Consider the following 17583-nt stretch of genomic DNA (forward strand, 5'->3'; position numbering starts at 1 on the left):
CAGTAAACGAGAGTGTGCCGCATTAGGCTGCCGTAGGGAAATCTCTGGGGGAAAAATTAGGTTAAAATGCGAAGCTAACCAACTGTAGCTCCCTCGCCGTCCGTATCAATGAATACGACACCGCCACGTGCGCTCAAAGAAACCCCTGACAAAGGATCGAACACACGTGTCTAAAGACCGCACAAACATTTCCAAAAGTAGTCTTTGCAGGTCAAGCTCAAGAGTTCTACTGCCATCTTCTTTCAGAAAGCACTGGAGAATACCATAAAGAAATCAAAGCCGTGTTTGCAAGTTATTCTGGGACGTTATTGAAGAGATCAATAGCGCTGGATTTGTCGGTAAACAGAGTGCTCAACTTACAATACAGAGTATACCTATTGTTCGCAGCTAAAACACGGCAGTAAGCGACGTGCGGAACGGTAGGCAGGGTGAACAATTGAGCGATCAACCATCCCGTCCTCCTGCACAATTTACATCAGCAATTATAGATTGAGCAAGTTTTGATTAACCTGAATACTCGCTCTCACTTCTGCAGCCGCTCGAATGCGGGCATTTCTCTCCGGGTATAGCCAGCAGGACTACTATGTTTGCACCGCAAAGCGAAAATCGATGGTGGAAATGAAGAGAACACTCAGCCAAGATTTTCCTTTAGCTCTTTCCTGTTTTACACCCCGTCTTCTTTTTTTATTGTGTCCTTGTTTGGTCGTCGATATACGAGTGCACGGAAGATTCCTTTTATTCTCAAACTATTCGATGGCAAACTCAGTCGGTGAGTGAAAACAAAAAAAAATGGTTGAAAAAGAGAATACGGAGGTAGTCTAAGACCAACGACGAATAGTAACAAAGGAAGCGGTAACAAAAGTCCTTCTAACCACCGAAAAGGTCACGCCAGAAATAGTGGCCCACGCAGAGAACAATAGAATGCGCCAGGTATGTGTGCGCGAGACGAAAAGAGAGGAAAGTAAAAAAAGCCTATATAGTTAAACTGAGAAGAAGAGAGACAGAGAGCACTAGTATATAGGCAACGGTGATCACAGACATCTGAAGAATGTGGACACGCTTAGAATTCCCGGAGGCGAAAACGTGACCCAGCGGTGCTCAATTTTAACGCAAATACTTTGCCTTTTTCCTTGGCGGGGTGGCATGACTTTGCTCAGCATTATAGGTTGCCGTACCGAGTTCTCGTAAGAGACGGCTTCCTCGCCGAAGGCAATTTTTGCTATCGCTTTATTACAGTTTGTACACACTGGTTCGCCCTTATGAACCTTGTTCTCGGGTTTGTTATTTTGTTTTGCGTTTTTTTTTTCCCTCGCGTGCAGCAAAACTTTCCCCTTCTCTCGGTCGTAATTAACGCCCCGTGATTAAAACATCCGTTGGCGTTTTTTTTTCTCTTCTTGCCCTTATTACGCGGATATTGGCTTCTCTTGTGTATGTGTGCGCGCGTGGGAGTGTGTGCTGATGTGGGCGTGTTTGTGACTTTACTTTGAGGCAGAATCACCTCGTCAACGTTCGTTTGATCCCAAGCACAAGCTGGTGCACCCGCCTTCTCACTGCGCAACGCCCCGCGATGTCGTCGCGCGAACTTCTTGATGGAGGAGGCTCTAACAAACACAAAATGTCAAAAAGCTAAAAACGTCTTCGTCTACGCCGGAGGATGAGCGTTTAGGCTTAGCACATTTTACGTATCCCTTTTGTGTTTTCTTTCTTACACGCGCCGTCCTTAAAAGAAAGTATAACACACAGCGCACTCAAGTCACCCCCATTACAGCTTTAGCTTTTTGGGAGTGTGCGGGGGGCGTGCTTGCTGGAAGAGCTCTAAAGAGCCCCTTTTGCGACGAAAAAGTGCGGGCTTATGTCAAAGCTTCACACAATAGAAGGTGCCTTCAACGACGCCTGTGTCTAGCTTCTTCGACACGGGACCAAACATATATAATGCAAAGAAAGAAGAGCTTGCCTTCGTTACTCGAGGAACGTGTGACGCCATCTCCTCTGCGACGGAAGTCGCTGGGTCCAAGGAAAACGCTACAAATGTTAAATGCCGCAAAATTCGAAATTTTGGTTCTCGAGTGCGTTGGAATAGTCGGTTGAAGCGAGTGCCTTTAAGGGCTTACAAGGTAGTCGCGGGTCGTTGATCGCTGGAACGCCCAATTACGATGCTCGTCCTAGTTTGTTGGCTGGCACAATAATAAAAAAACGCACAGAGCTGGTTTTCGACGATATTCGAAGCCCAATGTACAGAGGCTCAAGGTATCACCTACAAGGGGAACGATGCGCCATAGTTTTTAACACGAAAGTGTTTTATTCCTGGATACACAAAGATTCCACTGACGTCATATCCTTCACGGAAATGACGCCAGTACAACGAAACAAGTGGCCTGTAAAGGGTTCACCCCTGCACACAGGGTCTTCTTGCGGGGAAGCAACCTCTAGTACTTAAGCGTACGTTATAGTTAGGGTTGTTCGTTTTCTGGTTTTATATTTTAACACGAAAGTGCTTTATGCCTGAATACAGCGCAGTTTCACTGACGTCACATCCGTCACGGAAATGACGCCAGTACACCTTTGCCAAAGCGCCCCACCAGCAGGACGTCGCTCGGCAAGCACACCCAAAAGACAGCCGCCTACCCGCAAATCATGCTCAGCTGCAGATTTCGCTGCACATTTCACTTTCGTGTTTTACCGATTCCTATGACAGAGGAATCAACCACAGTTTTTGGATGCTTTGCTCCACCAGACTTCGGGTTATACAGAGCATCCAAGCGCAGGCTCTGCGAACGTGTCTTGGCTTGCCGCGTTGTTGTGCTTCAACAGTGGGTACCCCTCGCATCGCTCAAGAACACCCAATAGAAACTTATGCGGCTAATGAAACACTACGCCTGTACATCAGGCTACTCACGAGGCAGCCATCTCAACATATGGTACAGCTCCCTGAAAATCGACCCCGATCTACATTTTCAGCCATTATCACAACGCACAGGGCTGAAATACCGTCGGGGTGCGCCCCTGCGGTTACACCGTCCTCCCCGTTGTGGTTCCTGGAACAACGTGATATTGTCACTGCGTTCTGCGGGCAGTGGAAAAAAAGCCGACTTGCCACCATTGGCCTTTCAACTGCTTACTATGCTGTAACTGCATGAACGTCGCAACGACCGGAAACGTATGTACACGGGTGGTTCAGTAATGTCATCCAGCTCGGCAGGTGCAGTGGTTGCACCGGCAGATTTTACCGCAACTCGATTCTGTGCTGCCCACGCCACGAGCTCGACCGCTACAGAACTTGCAGCCATTCGTGAGCCTCTTGATCACGTTATCGGAACTACTCCTCAAAACTGCGCTATCTTCTCTGACTCCAAGGCTGCCTTACAGAGCTTGCGGGAGTCCTGCGCTATGGCCCCTTCCACCAACTGGTGATGGCGATTAGAGAAAAATTTTATCAAGCCATCACAGACGGCCATGACATAGTGGCTTCCAGGTCACTGTGAAATCATTGGCGGCGTATTGGCGTATGAAGCTGCACTAACAGGCCGCGAGAGCGAACGCAGCATCCTGCGTCCCCTGTCAAGGACCGATGCCGCGAGGACACTTCGTTTCTTTGCACGTATAATTATCGTGAAGCAAAGGAACACACCAGAATTTTCAAATCCCCGTCTCTATATCCAAGATCCCTTTATCCAGTGCCGTCTTTCGTGTGGGCTGTCTCGACACCAGTCAACTTTGCTTTGTCGACTGTGGTTGGGAGTGGCTTTTCACGAAAGCCTACTCCTTTCTCATCGGGATGGCCAGCAGCGCCCACTGTGACGCCTGTGGGGCGCAAGAGAGAATAGAGCATGTGCTGTGTCGCTGCCACAAGTACTCGCCGGGGAGAACCGCGCTCGCCAACGCGCTCAGCCTATTGAACAATCGGCCATTTACAGTACAGACTATCTTAGGTCATCGGTCTCTACCATCGACTTCGCAGAAGGCGACGAAAGCCCTTCTACGTTTTTTGAGCGAAACGAACTTACATGAATGACTGTAGTGCCTAAAGCGGGACTATACTATAGAGCGCGCCTTTCCGCTTCTATTTATTCCTCTTCGTTTTCCTTCTCTTTTATCCCCTGAGGACCACTCCCCCAGTTCAGGGTGCTGGGGGAGTGCTGCTGGCTTGGCGTGTCTATCGGATTCTTAAGCGAGTTGGGTTTGCTTTCTTCACTATGCATTACTATGTCTACGAGGTAGCCGAAATGGTCGAAACTCGAAATTCACTCCGTTTGTTCATGCTAGACAGCTCTGCTTCATTATAAGCAAATGGAAGGACTAGAGCCGGTGAGCGACTATCGATACATATTTATATTAGTACAAACCTACAATATAGATACGCTAGTTTGTGACAAGAAGACCTTGCTTCCTTCTTCTTTCTTGCGGTAACAATACATATGTTAACAGCGCCCGAACATCTTGACTCAGCGTGTAATTACCCGCCGCAAGAGTTGTCGACGGTCTGTGCAGCGTTTCACCGCGAATGTGACGTTTCTTTTTTTTTTTAGGTACGTGCATAAAACATTCCTGAGCTTTTCAAGCAAATTATTTTTGAAATATTAGCAAAATAAGAGTCTTTAATGAGTCTTTTTCCAAAATTTTACATTATTGTTGACTACCAGATTGGTCTTCAGAATAATAAGCACAACCATTCCGGCACACTCTCAGTAAAGGGAATACGCCTTGTTTTCAATTTCCTTAGCTTTAAAACAGGGTGGTTAATTTTATAATTAGACAATTACACACTCTTCTTTGCATTTCTGTGGCACTGTATATAAATTTACTGCCGCTAAAACGTTTCAATCCAAGCCAATGATGAAAAAATTCCCCCGCATTTCCCCGAGGGGGAGAATGTGAAAGTGCGAATGCACGGTTGTCGGCCCGCTTGCGGCGCTTGCGCTCGGCCCCCGCAGCCCACCGCCTCGCCGCCTTCTCTTCCATCTCTTCCATCGGGTTTGTAGTATCACGTGTACACCACGCAGTTATCAAGCCGCTATAACGCCGCTGAGTCGCCAACGCACGCCGCTGACGACGTAGTTTGAATGCGTTAAAGATATAAGGCGCGTCACTATCACTGATATCAGCGTCGCGTCCGTGGCTTGGTCGGTAGAGCGTCGCGCTGCGGCCGCAAAGTCCTCGGATCGAAACCTGGCACCGGATGCTGTTTCTTTTTTAAATATAGAGAGGAGGACTGCGGACGCCGCCGCCGCCGCCGGCGGTGGATGGTTTGGGGTCGCTTATAAAGTGCATTCGCACTTAAAAAAGGCGAGCGCACTGTTTGATAGCGACCCATGACGACACAGACGGGCTTGATGTGAGCCGCACAGACGCTAGCGCCAGATTCCTCTCTAGTGTATATTGTAAGAAACTCTATGGTTTTACCCAACCGAGCATTGTATTGGCGCCGTTCAAGCAGACAACGCGAACCAGCGTCGTTTCGTTGTTTTGTTTTTGCTGCGTTTCACGCCGCTCTCGCCAGCGCGAGGGGGTTGCTTTCTCCATTTGCTTTTGTCCTGCTTTCATCTTAATGTCTTTAATGCCATTTTATAAGACGTATTTTTTTCATATTTGTTGAAACCAATCAACGCAGACTTTCGACTAAACGATGCTGTGGTGTCCTTTTATGTATAGATACTTTCCCCAAATATGTCCAACATTTGCTTTGCGCTAAACAACGCTCACATGCACATGCGAGCCGTATGTGCGACAAATGAGTATAGTTGGAGAAATGGTGCCCATTTATATTTTGTTTTCATGCTGTTCCTTGTCGCACAAACGATTTTCCAAGCAATGTACGGACGTTAACGCTGGACACAGCTTCGAAGAAATGGGGCGATGCCAAGATGCCATAAAGGGAAAGCCGAAAAGAAGTTTGCGTCAGGAAATGCTTCCTATTTGAAGAGATAACAGTGATGGTCACGTGTTGAAAATATTATAATGAAATCCTCGATGCGATAAAGTTCATTCAGACTGATTCCTGGCTAGGTGTCTAATACACCGGCTACATTAGGGTCCGAATGTCATTTGAACCAAATGTCATTTGACTCAAATGGGGTGCTTCGAATGCCATTCAGAATCCGCCGCGCTACACTACAATTTCGATGGCATTTAAAAGCACAAACAATTGCTTGCCGTGCTGTAGTGGCGCTGTTGTCGCCCCGTTCCGTTTTCGTACAGTAATACCACAATCAAATTTAGGAGCAGTCTAAGGCAGTAAAATGATATCAAATTAGAAGAGACCCCAGTTTTGTCTCTAATGTGGTGGCTGTTTGCGTAGTTTTATTTTATTTTTGCAACTGACCCACTGGTTTTGAGAGTATAAAAATTAAATCTGTTGATTTCATATTTTAAGCAAATGAACAGTGAACAAAGTTCCACAAACAAGAATACCTCGTTTGTTTTACGTATGGAAGTATTATATTTTTTTATTGCTGATCGAATACACTGCGTGCGAGAGTGCTAGAAATGGCATTTGAAATCCTAAATGTCTCTCTCGGTGCTCATTTGGCTCGAATGTCATTTGAGCCGAATGGCATTTCGAAACCAAGTGTAGCAGCACAACTTGGCATTTGAATCAAATGACATTTGGTTCAAATGTCATTCGGACGCTAGTGTAGCAGGGGTATAAGCTTAATATGTAAGAGCGCCGTCATTTTCGAGCCAAAAAACGCTGATTTCTGGGACTTCTATTTCGACATCTTAGGCTATGCTGTTAAAACATGCACATCGTTAACCACAATATATTTTTTTTTATTTTGCAGTGGTTTTACGCTGGACATTATTTTTAACGAAAATGTTAAATTTTGTTTCGGGCGGAATTGGGAGAAGCCAGAATACTGTTGCTTATATGAAAATTACGCGTCAGCCTTTTTGGGCGTCACCAACTTATGTTATCTGTGGGACGTGATTTACGACCATGAGGTAAAAAAAAAAAACCCTTTGAACGCTTTCATTAATCACGCGCCTATACTTCTTCTTTCCGCGCTTTTTATCTTTCCCGTTATCTTATTGAAAAATGACTGGCGTTATGCGAAATTTCTGGTGCAAACACCAAATGTTTGAGCCTATGTTACCTGCATTAAATAATACCAGTTGAAAAAAACGGATTACTGAACTGCTCGAAAACTGATAGTTTTTCTTGTTTTCTTTTTTTTTTGCATTTCCAGCCTGCTGGAGCTTTGGCCCTAACCAAAAGTTACAACAGGTGAGTGGCGCTTCCTGCAAAGTCCGTGGGTTAGAATTTCAAAACATCTTCTCCTTTGCTCTTTTTTTTATTTAACCTAACAAATATTAAACACACTGCTTATCCCATGAAACAGAAGTGAGAAATTGGTTGAACGGGCTTTTCCATCCACCCCCGTAGTTGGAGGGCTGAACAAAACTTTAAATAGACATAAAACTTCTGCTTAGGTGTAGACGGAACGGAGTTTACATTTTTTTTTAACGTAGGGAAAAATATCTGTTACCTTCGGTGCAATGCGTTTTTGCGTTATAAAAATTTGGCCATGCACGCTTTTGAGCTTTCAGCGCGGTATTTTCTTCCATTCATTTTATTTTTGCGTCACAATTTGAACGCTTGGGCTGAAGTTGGAGAACCACAGCACGCTTCCCGCCGACCGCACGTTTCTCTTTTATTTTATTTTTTGTTGATGTTGTTTTACACCAGGAGAGCGTTAGTGTCTGAGACCTCAAAATCACAGCGTCGACAATCGCGTGATCAATCACGTAGTGCCTTCAAAACCGGCATCATAGCAGTGTCGAGAAATGCGACGTCAGGGCTTGGCTAGACGTGCTCATCGAAACCACGCCGTACCAGTGAATAGTATCTCCACTGACCAGTCGTTACTATTGCGCTTCCCGAAGAAAAATCGAGAGTTGAGTTAATCACGACTAAATTGCCGTCATTATCAAATGTTCTGAATTGTTGGTGATTGTCACTTGCATATACAGTCAAAACTCAATCTAACGAAACCTGATTTAACGAAAGTCCCAATTTAACGAAGATATCGTGATTCTCCCTGGGACGCCCATAAAGCCAAATGCTTTGACTACCTCACAATAACGAAACCAATATCATGATCTGTCCCGGTTTAACGAACCTTTTTTTCAAAAATATGCAGCTCCAAAAGTGTTACTTCTTGGTCTATGTCGTAGATAACGTCTCAAAATTGATTCAAGATAACATCGCGGAGCACCTTTGACCCACCTTCCCGAAACAGCGCGGCGCAAAATGGGAGCTGTTATTTTGAGTTGAATTCACCATATGCCGCCAGCAGTAAAAAAGGGGCCGTTTTTCTAACGTGAAACCTGAGGAGGGGCGAAGCATGCACTGTATAAGGGCATTCTTAGCGCCTTGGTGTTTTTGCCCAAGGAGATTAAACCGTCGGGGGGTAGAAGTAAACAGCTTTGCTGTAAAAGTGTCGTGTCTTTGAAGCACGGAGCGTTCTGGTGCGAGGCGTTGGAAAACGAGTGCCCCGGTGTTTTAGTACCGTGACTACATGAAACGAAGACTTCGACAGGAGGCGCCGACAGCCCGAGCCTCTAAGGGGCTTCGCTGCTAAATGTTTCGTTGGCACGTCACTGGCCCTATTCTACAAGCGCACCACAAACTTACAAGAAATACGTGCGTCCGTTGTTTACAAAGCGCACGCAAGCAAAGAAGACCGACTTCTTTCGTGAGAAATAAATTTGTAGTCCCCCGGGGACCATTCTTGTTCAATTAACAATTTTTGTGGTCTCTTTTCATACGCGCGGGTCGTAGTTTTATTTACTGCGAATTTACACTGGATGCCGCTTCAGTATATAATCGCATGTACCGAACCGGACGTGGCCTTTAGCTCTTGCCTCACTTTCCACGGATTGGATAAGAATTGGATAAACTCGAAACTTGCAACTTGAAGTGACCAAGAAATGCCGAACTCAATTTACCACAGCTCTGGATGAAACAAAATTATTCGCGAGTCCCCTCAACTTCGCTAATCGAGCCTGTGCATGTATATATATGCGTTATGAAATAATTCACAGAAGGTGTACAGGCTGCCTTTTTGTCTGCTGTGAATGATCTCACCACGCCATCTCACAAGCGCAGACCCGCATGCACGGAAAAATAAAAGTAAAACAAGAACAAAGCAACAAACGGGAACAAACAATCCAGAGCCTTATTTCGGAAAGCGGGGTAACCTCTAGCTGCAGACGAGAGAGGATCTGAAAGTAGATCACTGGCATTGACAACGATGAACAGCGGGAACGCTCTACTATGATTCCTACGAGATCTTATGTGACTATTTGTGGCCATCATAAACTATCGACAAAAGAGAATCTCTGATCGTCTCCCGCCCCATTCGGCCCCTTCCTACCATGAATTGCCATCCCGCGTTTCAATATATCCCAGTTGGCGCCGTCGTTCCAATATCTGATTGCATGTCCAAAGCGGAAGTTCCTATAGGTGAAAATCGTTTTAATTTATTTTTAGAATAACCAGGTAAGCACCGTCGTTGATCCCGGTGTCAAACAAAATAGACTACAAAATGCTACTTCGTGTGAAGTTTGAGCGCGAACCGAGCATAGGTTCCCTCAGGGAAAAAAAATTTAAAGTGTGCCATTTATCGATGTAACACCCTGTATGTTTGATGGCCGCTTTGCTGGTGTGTCAAACTGGCCGTAGCAGCTTCCAAATGGAAGCGCTAGGCTATACAATGACGCTGGTTACATTTCCGCTCGCAGCCATCAGTGGCGACCGAGTCCGCCGCTGTTGGGTTCGAGCAAACTACGCTTGCTCGAAAACGTGCCTTGTTGCGCTCCATAAAGTGTTCCCGAGCGGCATAGTGTTGCCTGCCCGTCTGGTATCTCGCGGAGTGCTTTTACGATTCAAGACATTATAAAGCAAACAGAAGTACTCCTTAGGAAGCCCAACCGGTGTGCGAATCTTTAGGGGAAGAATCGTTACTTTAAAAAAATCATTCCATGCTTTTTCGAGCCTCCTACACCTGCGGGACGTTCGAAGAAGCATGATCAAGCGATGGAAATAACAAAAAGCAACTGCGCCCTCAAGATCCGCATAGCCCAAATTACTGCTGTGGCCACAGAATATGCAGATCATCTCAGTAGACAGAACTGTAATCAGTTTTGCAACCAACTACAAGGCACGCTGAGCAACCGCCAAACTTGGCACATTCTCAAAAATCCTACCGGCAATACCGGAACGAAGAGGCGGTTGCCACACATCATATACGCCGTCTTATTGACCCCATCCTCGACACCCATCTTCTGCTCCCCACTTGCGCGGGTAACCCCAACCCAGACCTCGACAGCCCCTTTACGGAGGGGGAAATAACCGCAGCTCTTCACAACCTGGCAAGAAGCACAACGCCAGGTCACGAAAAAATCAACAACAAGACACTCATGAACCTGGACTCTGGTGCCATAGAATGGTTACTGCAGTGCATCAACGAGCAATGGGAAAAGGGTCGAGTACCCGCTTTCTGGAAACATGCCGACATCAGCTTATTTCCCAAACCCGGAAAACTCACAAATTTCTCAAACCTACGTCCCACTTCCCTGACATCATGCGTAGGCACGTTATATGAACACATGGTGCACAACAGGCTTGCCCCTTATCTCAAAGACAATGATCACTGGCCTCAAAGCATGTACGGCTTCCGCTCGCACCTCTTCACTCAAGGTATACTCCTGCAAATCAAAAAAGACATCGTGGACAATCTAAGCAGCCAACACAACAGGGCCATTTCTGCCCTTGACGTCAAAGGGGCCTTCGATACGCTATAATGGAAGGCCTACAGTCAACCCACTGCGTCGAGCGGACATACAACTTTGTACAAAACTTCTTGACAGACTGGACAGCGACAATTGGTATCGGGAACCTCAGAACAGACAAACTGCCGACACCACCGAAAGGAACACCCCAGGGCTCTGTCATATAAACTCTACTTTTCAATTTGGCAATGAAAGACCTTCCAGCACAATTGGATAATATCTCAGGCATCAGTCACGGTATCTACGCCGACGATATTACAATATGGACACGCACGGGCTCTGCCGGCACGCAGTAAGACGTCTTGCAAGAGGCAATTGAACCACCGAACAGTGCCTTCGCCGACATGGCCTGTACTGCTTTCCAGATAAATGCGAGTTACTGCTCCTTAAGAAAAAGAATCCAGAGGTCGACCCCCGGCTCCGATTCCTGATATAGAACTTCTTATCAACGACGCTTCAATCCCACAGGTCAAAGCTCTCCTCCAATAGGGCTTACGCTACAGCAAGACGGAGAGGGCAGGGCAACGCTGCATAACCTGCAAACCATTAGTGCAAGCATTAATAACGAGTAGCCTTACGTATGGAACGCCATATCTAGCACTAAAAAATAACGAAAAAGAAAAACTTAATATCTTGATCCGAAAGCCTATAAGTTTCCTTTTGGTTTACCCCTCACTGCTTCCACAGAGGAATTATTGCAATCAGGTCTGCACCAAAAGACAATAACGCTAAGCAACGCATTCCTCTACATGTTAGACTGAACATCACTGTCGCCCCGGTACCAATAAACGCGCATCTGATCTAGAAGAAAGCACGACGCAAGGAAGAGTTCAAGCTCATCGAACTGCATACGGAAAACGGCCTGACGTTAGGTACGCCGACGCATCATTATACACATTCGATCAGCCTATGCCATCAGCAATCAGCATAGTGAATAATTAGGGACTGCGGCTAGCTTCTGCTTTTGTACCTACCAATGACATCGACACCGCTGAAGAAGCAGCCATTGCCCTTGCAGCTACCACTGGCAACCACCATCATATCAGACTCCCAGGCAGCGTGTCAAAACTCCCCAATGGGGCGCATTTCATCAACCGCAGCAAAACTTCTATAGACCCACCTTGATTTACCCGACATTTTCTTCATATGGACACCGGCTCATTCATCACTGGGAGGTAATGAGGCGGCTCATGCCGCAGCCCGAGCTCATACACACCGGGCACCTGCTTCTGGGATGTCAGCCAGTCCTTCCGTAAGCCCAACAATAGAAATAATCCCCAGAAGGTACAGTGTCATCCTGGCCCCCTACCGCTTGGGATGAGGAACCGTTTCGCCTCAACATCTCAACATGTCTCGCGAAGTCACGGTCACCTTCAGATAGCTCCAGACTAACGCATTTCCACATGGTACATTACCACAGTCAATACATCCGACATTATACACATACACTTGTAAATTCTGCATAGAGCCATGCACTCTCTACTACGTGGTATTGGAGTGCCGCCACACACCATCCCTTGTCCCAAATCGAAATCCCCCATTTCAGCAATGGGAGGGTCGGTTGCGTAGCCCCAACCCGGATAACTAACAATATCTAGTAGACCGAGCGAGACAAGGCCGCCAAGACCCAGGGCGGTCACTTAGTTCAAGGCTGTTGTGACGAAGGATAAATGCAAAACGCCAGTGCGGAGGAAATTTTCTCCGTGGTAACCAACTCTGTGTGGTATCATGGACTCGTAGTTCTCTCAAAACATCTCATGTAGCGGAGTCGGATATTGCGCGTATTATTTAATTACGCGTATTTTATGCTTACAAACAGTTCAATTGTTTTCGTTGAAAGCGAGTGACGGATTTCATCAGACTTTTTCGCGGTTACGCAGAAGAGAAGGCAAGGCAATATTGAAGTGCTAATGATATACGACACGCGTCGCAATAAACAAGCTTGCTTTAGCCATCCGAAATTAGATTGACCTAGGCACCTATTCGGAAAATGAGTAAACAAAACGGACAACTACTGGCGTCTTCTACGCGCTGATTTGTTTATTTTTCTCTCTCTCTCTCTCTCTTTATTGAGACAGTCTCGTTAGAGCGCTGGATTTGACAGACCCTTGTAACTTTGTGATTTAATGTTATCGTTTCCGAGTGTCTTTTTATTATTATTGGTGTATTTTTTGTAATTTGTTTTCTTACCTTTTTCGCATCGTCACGACTGCTGGACGACATGACTGTGTGTATGAGAACTTACTACGTCGTCTAGAAGAAGAGCTTAGGCATCGTTGCTTGTCGAAATAAGCGTTCATTGTGCATCAGCTGGAATCGGCGGCTGCACAACGCCGTTTCCTGCCAAGGAGCGTGCGACATGCCTCACTGTCATGGTTGCCAGCACTCCTTCTGGCGGGACACGCATGGCTGATAGATCTAAAAATTGCATTTCAAAAGTTCTGGGTGCTACCAGCAAAACCGTTTCTGGTTAGCGTGTTTTAAGTGATGCACTTTCATTTCGGATAAAGAAAACACACTCGAAAAAAATCGGTTGTCTGTCCTTTGAATGCACTGCATATTCCTTTTAAAGTAGCAAGAATTGTGGGGTAAACGATGACGTTTACGAAAGTACACGTAAACATAAACTGCCAGGGTGTACTGCTGTTGGTACTGCGCGCACTGTGCTTATCATAGCTGCACAGTAGTGCGGCGCTTTGGGGTTCACGCTCACGTGACCCTGTTTACTACCTACCGATTACTACCTACCGTGCCAAAAAAAAAAAAAAAAAAACAAGCCAGATGAAAATACAGTCAGAAAGAAAGCAAAAGCGGCCACCGGGCCTGTGCAGTATTGTGGCGCCATCTAGGAGGACTGACGGTAAACAAGGCACCCCGCAGCACGCTGCAGACTTAAAGGAGTACTGACGGTCGTTGGAAGGCCTGTCCTGGTTACGTCATCGCAGAACACGAAACACACGATTTAGCGAGAGAATAAATTGTAACTTGGATTGATTAATTTCTCAGTCAATAAAGCATCGTTTGCTGTCAGACAAGCGCTGGGGGCACTATAAAATACCAAAGCCTTCGAATAAAATAAACTTCTATTTTGTCTGCATGGCCCGGGCCATCGGGTTGGTGTACAATACCAAGAAGTAATTTCCACGTTGAGGAATTACAGGAATAGTATTGAACTTTCAGGCCATTCCAGGACTGGGAATGGGCACAATTTTGGCGTTCTACGGCATTGCAAGAAATCGAGTTTTCTTGAGTGATTGTGGGGTTTAACGCGCCGGCGCTACACAGGCAATGAGGCGCGCCATAGTGGAGGGCTCCGGATTAGTTTTGACCACCTGGGGATCTTTAATGTGCGCCGAAATCTCGTACACAAGGGCGTTTTGGGTTTTCGCCTCCACCAGAAAAGCGGCCGCCACGGCCGGGAATCGAACCCGATTTCTTGGGCTCAGCAGCACAACGCCATATCCACTGATCCACTGCAGCGGGTGAAAGGAATATAATTGCGGAAAGTTTTAACTCCTCCGGAAGGAATTAGAATGGAATGGAGCTGCCCATTCCGCAACATTGGTCCGAAGGAATTTGAATAAACTTGGTACGAAAACTAGGCTGCACTTATAAAAAAACGACAAAGGTGGGAAACTCCTTCAAGTGAAAGGCGATCCCATCAAGAATGCCGTGGGGCGCTTGGAAGGAAATTACTCGATTCCGTCGGGGGGGGGGGGGGGGGAGGGGAGGGCAAGAGGGAAGGGCGCAGTTTAAAGACGGACATGGAGGAGAAAGTGGAGTATCTATTATATATAGCAGGGATCAAAACTGTACAGGAAGACACGTGGCCGCATAGACGACGTCCCACGCTCCTGGAAACTGTGGTGCTGGTTTATGTATGCCACACAGAGTTGGTTAACGCGGAGAAAATCTTTTCCACACAGGCGCTTTGTGTTTATATACTTCTTCACGACAGCCCTGAACTAAGTGACAGCCGTAGCCTGAGAGCGGACAAGGCCCCACCAAATAAATAAAATAGCATCTAAAGCAGGAATGATTTTTTTTAAATAACAATATTTCCCCTAAAGATTCGCACACCGGATGTGCTTCTACAGGAATACTTTGTTGTCGCTTTATAATGTCTTGCATTGTACAAGCGCTCCACACAGGCAGGCAACACTGTGCCGCCCGTGAACACTTTATGGAACGCAATAAGGCACGTTTCCGAGCACGCGTAATTTGCTCGAACCCAACAGCGGCGGATTCGGTCGCCACTGATGGCTGCGAGCGGCAGTGTAATCACCGTCCCTGCACAGCCTACCGCTTCCCTTTGGAAACTATTACCCGCAGTCTAACACGCCACCAAAGGGGCTTATAAACATATCAGATGGGGCGGTGGGGCCAGCGCGAACGCACCTTCAAAACGCCGCTCCTTGGTTCCCGACGGCGCTCTACGTGGAGCAGCGATGCAATTCGGACACCTTACCCGCGCTCCGTTTACTACTGCGCAAAACTGTACGTGTCCAGTTTTTAGATGCAAAGCATCTCTTGCTCTCGGCTCCGTCGTCCGTCGTCAATCGTCCATCCATCCGCCGGCCCAGGAAGACACCGGCAACACTGTCGCTCCAGCATCTCATGGTCGGGGCTATGTCCCTCCCTTGTTGTGGCGCCGTCCTCACCCCCACTGCGCATGCTCGGCTCATCTCGGGCCGGCCCAGCAAGACACCGGTAACACTGTCACTCCAGGAGCCATTAAAGGATAAGACACCACCGGGCGTTCAGCAAGCCGAGCATGCGCAGTGGGGGTGTGGACGGTGCAACAACGACAAGGGAGGGACATAGCCCCGTCGCATCTAATAAAATTACACCATCTTCCCGTAGCGGAACCCTGAGTAGTATGCAACAGCCATGGGCTCAACGCAACTTCCCATTTCGTAGTTCCGGTAAGTGAAAAGTGTGGTAGTTACCATGGAAACCAAACGGTAAATATAACGGTAGCTACGTACCTCAACCTAACGGAAACGACGAACTGAAAACTAGTGGGCACTTGAATCAACCCGATGGCTGCTTTGCATACTACTCAGGGTTCCCCTACGGGGAGATGGTGTAATGTTTTTTTATGCATGACGCACACCGGTTGCACAGGGCACGCCTTAAGATGAACAAGAAAACCTGAACTCTTCTGTTATCTTTTCCGCTTCGCTGTTTTTTTTTTGTAGTTTTCCTGGTATTCCCAAAGCAGCAGGAATGAAGTTTAGTTGGTATTTCGACAGCAGTCTACAATTGTGCGTTCTCATATTTATTAAACAGAAAGCTTTTAAAGCGGATGGCGTCCTGTCAATAAGCTAATGCATTTCTCCATAGACCGGTTGGTCACCGGAAACGCTTTGGTAAGATATCTTGGCACACTGCGATCTTCCATTGTGTCAAAACGGTTACTTGCAAATCGCGAAAAAAGAACGGTTCAAGAGAAGACAATACACACATCGATCATGAAGAAGGACTACAATAGTATGCCTTTATCCCATAAGCCATCGTTCGTAGATGCGTTTACTTAGTGCGCGAAAAATCGCCGCCTGGGTTCATTCTTCGTTTGAGATGTGGGCCTTTGAAGGTTTGGCGCTCGATTGGACGCACTTTCAGCGGAGGTTTTGGGGCGCTTTTGACACAGTTTCGATGTTAGAAAGTTTTCGCGATTCTATCAACTTTCCTTATAAGGAAGGGATTGTAATTTTGTTTTTGTTTTTCTTGGTCGAATCTTCCATTACGCCGTTCATTTAAAGGGTAAAAAATGTATCCACTGACTCAGGCAAAACCTGTTTTATAACGAAAACTGGAAAAGCGCCAATAGACCAGCGCCACCCTTGCGTCGACGGGTGAAAAAAAAAAGGAGTACTTTACGCACATGATATGCTGGTCCGTTCTCCGTGTGGTTTTCGTGCTGGAATATGTTTTCATTCAGCACGAAAAAAAAGTAACGAGAAATCGCCGCGCATCCCCAAAAGGCCGGTTACATCCGCCATCATTGTGTCTATTCCTTAATTATTCGAGGTTCTAAAGCCTTTGTGTCTTTCCGGCTTGCTTCTTCGCCAGAGTGTGCGGAAATTCAAGCCAATGCTATGCGAAACTTTCGCGAAGTTGGCTAATGCGCTAAACATTTTGCCTTTTCTTACCCTGACGGTGACGACATGCTTCAGCTGGACCTGTGCACGCTACCCGCGATTGATGGCTACGATTTGTGTCAACAAATCGATTTTCGTAATTACCCCCCTGGGTTGAGATTATATCCCCATTTTAATCTTCTTGGGCCTCGTTAACTAGCCTGCACAAAACTTCATGCCGCGTCAGCGGCTCCGTTCGTACTATAAACTAAGCCGGCACTATTATCTGTGAAGAACAAAATGGCGAAATAAGAAAAAAACTCCGACTGTTTCCTGGCGAGCCGAGCCGCCCGTATCAAAATTTCAGACCCGCGGGGGCACGGGCGATTAAACAGTGCTTGGCTCGTCTCGCGCAGTTCCTCGCCGTGAGAATAACTCACTCGCTTATTTATGGCTGCGCCATTAGAAGGCCGCTTAAGCTCGTCTTCGCGCGGGCGGGGCACTCATTACAAGCAGGCCCATAAACACGCAGGACGCATCGTCTAGCGTCAGATACTTTGCTTTCGATGCGTCGCTGCAGGCGTCGCCTCGAGGCCGTGTGCTCGCTCCCCGTGCCCGAAGCGAGACGAGCGCGCTCAAAGAGCGGAACGCCCTTTCTCCTTACACGCTCGCTTTTCCGCACTAGACTCGACAACACCCCCACGGTGAG

General features: G+C 46.9%; 1 protein-coding gene across 3 annotated transcripts in view; it reads left to right on the plus strand.

Moving 5' to 3' along the window:
- LOC144169599 (uncharacterized) overlaps window positions 1-17583 on the plus strand; it is a 306776-nt gene that overhangs the window by 162405 nt on the left and 126788 nt on the right. For all 3 annotated transcript variants that reach the window (XR_013322475.1, XM_077698844.1, XM_077698845.1), the window contains exon 2: window positions 7185-7222. The gene's annotated coding sequence lies outside the window, so the exon portion shown is untranslated. The remainder of the gene's footprint in view (window positions 1-7184; window positions 7223-17583) is intronic.

This window comes from Haemaphysalis longicornis, unplaced genomic scaffold (assembly GCF_048455015.1).
Source record: "Haemaphysalis longicornis isolate Haplotype H1 unplaced genomic scaffold, Haemaphysalis longicornis Haplotype H1 scaffold_2, whole genome shotgun sequence".
Taxonomy (NCBI): domain Eukaryota; kingdom Metazoa; phylum Arthropoda; class Arachnida; order Ixodida; family Ixodidae; genus Haemaphysalis; species Haemaphysalis longicornis.